This window comes from Colobus angolensis, unplaced genomic scaffold (genome assembly GCF_000951035.1).
Source record: "Colobus angolensis palliatus isolate OR3802 unplaced genomic scaffold, Cang.pa_1.0 Scaffold119, whole genome shotgun sequence".
Lineage (NCBI taxonomy): Eukaryota > Metazoa > Chordata > Mammalia > Primates > Cercopithecidae > Colobus > Colobus angolensis.
The window spans coordinates 558,318-561,311 of record NW_012113030.1 but is presented as its reverse complement, the minus strand read 5'-3'; positions in this window follow the sequence as shown (position 1 = coordinate 561,311).

Sequence of the window (2,994 nt, the reverse complement as noted above, 5' to 3'; positions counted from 1 at the left end):
GTTGCCCAGGCTGGTCTAGAACTCCTGGGCTCAAGCAATCCTCCTGCCTTTGCCTCCCAAAGTGCTGGGATTACAGGCATGAGCCACCATGCCTGGCTAATTTTTTTGTATTTTTATTAGAGACAGGGTTTCACCAGGTTGGTCAGGCTGGCCTTGGTCATGTGTCTGGCTTTGGCCAATGGGACTCTTCGGAGGCAAGACACAAGATGAGCCTTGATAAGCACTTGTACCCTAAGTCTGTTCTCTCAGAGCACTCTGTCCAAGCCCGGTTGCCATGCGGTAAGGAAGTCCTAGCTAGCCAGCACATGAAGAAGGACAGAGTGGCCCCTGAGCTCCCAGCTCAGTGCAGGCACATGAGTAATACCCGTGAAGCCAAAGAACCTCCCTGCCAACCCACAGGATCATGAGAAATAATCAAGGTTGTTTTAAGCCACTGGGTTTTGGGGTGGTTTATTACACAGTAATAGGTAACTGAAACACATGGGAATGTGGATGCAGTAGGATGCTAAGGCAGAAATTAAAATACAAAGGAAGATGTTCATTGTAATCGAGACTTTGTAAAAATGCATACCTATATCACAAACCGGGATTAGAAGCTACTTTAAAATTATATGAAGTGTCTGCTGCTCATTGGGTTACTTTTTAAAGTATATATTTCTTTAAAAGTGCTGTAAGAAACTTCAAAAAGCCAGTCATAGCTCCAGTTGTCAAGAACTTCCAGTCGTTGGGGAAAGTAGTGCCAAGGAGCTCTTGAGAACAGTGCTGGTGACTCCCAGCCTGGAAAGGCAAGGTTCTGGGGCTAGCGGAAGGCAAGTGCAGTTTGTAGGAGAAGTGACCCACATCTTGTTTTTATTGAAAAGTATCTCTCCATAAGGAAGGAGCTCTACTATCAAACAGAAAGAGTGTGTGTGTGCGCGCATGCGTATGTGTATGTGTGTGTGCGTGTGACTCTATCCTCGGGAAAGCCCTCAGTCCTGAGCCTAGTGGTTGAGACAGGACTGGGTTCTGCCTCTAGGCTCACAGGGCCTTTTTGTGACCCATTGATGAGTCTTGAACTCTCAACTCTTCAAGTCAGCTTCAGACCAAACCATGCTGGGCTTGCCCTCAGCAAGTGGGTGACACGATGTGACATGCAGTGCCGGATGTTCTGCAGTTGGTTGAGCTCTCGCTGGCTGAAATATACCATATGTGAGGCATGTGTGAAATTAGGAAAATTACAGCATTGGTAAGGAAGGTATGACATCTGGGAAAGTACTCTTTTTTTTTTTTTTTTTTTTTAAGATGGAGTTTCGCTCTTTGTTCCCCAGGCTGGAATGCAATGGCATGATCTCAGCTAAGTGCAACGTCTGCCTCCCAGGTTCAAGTGATTCTCCTGCCTCAGCCTCCCGAGTATCTGGGATTATAGGCATGTGCTACCACACCCAGTTAATTTTTGCATTTTTAGTAGAGATGGGGTTTCACCATGTTGGCCAAGCTAGTCTTGAATTCCTGACCTCATGTGATCCACCCGCACTGGATGGATAGATCTCAAAGTGCTGGGATTACAGATGTGAGCCACTTCACCCGGCCTGGAAAGTACTTAAGAGAAAAAAAAAAAAAACTCGGCTGGGTGTGGTGGCTCGGGCCTGTAATCCCAGCACTTTGGGAGGCCGAGGTGGGCAGATCACAAGGTCAAGAGCTCGAGACCAGCCTGGCCAACATGGTGAAACCCCGGCTCTACTAAAAATACAAAAATTAGCTGGGCATGGTGGCATGCATCTGTAGTCCCAGCTACTTGGGAGGCTGAAGCAGGAGAATTGCTTGAACCCAGGAGGCAGAGGTTGCAGTGAATCAAGCTCTCCAGCCTGGCAAGAGAGCAAGACTCTGCCTCAAAAACAAACAAAAAACCCCTTAAGTAATTTGGCAAAACAAGCTACCATAAAGACATTCCATCCTTTCAATTTCTTGACTATAGTGTTCATATACATTTATAAGCTCAAATGAATATTAAAATTAATATTAATAATAAATCAATAATGAATATTAATGAAAAACTAGGACACCATCATTGATCTTGCTGTGTGCGACAATTTAGCTGGGATTTTACAACCTATTTATAGGCAGATTTTCTGTTAGCAGTATTGCTTCTGGTTCATGAGATGAACTAATAGTTATTTCCTGGTGTTTCAGGTAGACCTGGCTACCTGGCTCCAGCTAGCCTGCCATGCTCTCGCAGAAGCACATCATGTAATTCAACTGTTCCAGACCCAATCATTTCTGAAAAAGTGAGAGCACTGTTTCTGCCAACCCAGAGTCCTTTGTAACTGAGTCCAGGTCTCCCGCAGAGAGTTACGCAGGGAGATCTTGGTTCAATCTGCCTCTTTAGAGGAAAGAACACTGTGTTTGCGACACTTCTGGTTCTCCTTGTGAAATGAAGTGCTGAGTCACCTCTATGAGGAATTTCTGTAATGAGCTTCCTAGATTTCCCAAGACTCCTTTTATATTCATTTTTCTTTGATTAAGAAATGAGTGCAGGCCGGGTGTGTTGGCTCATGCCTGTAATCCCAGCACTTTGGGAGGCCGAAGAGGAAGGATCACTTGAGCTCAAGTGTTTGAAATCAGCCTGGGTCACATGGTGAAATCCCATCTCTACAAAAAATACAAAAGAATTAGCTGGGTAGGGTAGTGCATGCCTGTAGTCCCAACCACTTGGGAGGCTGATACAGGAGAATTGCTTGAACCTGGGAGGTAGAGGTTGCAATGAGTTGAGATTGTGCCACCGCACTCCAACCTGGGTGACAGAGCAAGACCCTGTTTCAAAAAAAAAAAACAAAAAAAACAGTAGCCTAGTAAGTATCACGGAAGGTAGGGAGACACAGGTGTTAACAGCTGGGACTTCTTCAGGTGCAGTGCAGGGGGCTTTGAAACAGAACCTCTTTCTTTCTTTCTCTCTCTCATTTTTTTTTTTTTTTTTTTTGTTGTTGTTGTTTTTTGAGATGGAGTTTCACTCTTGTT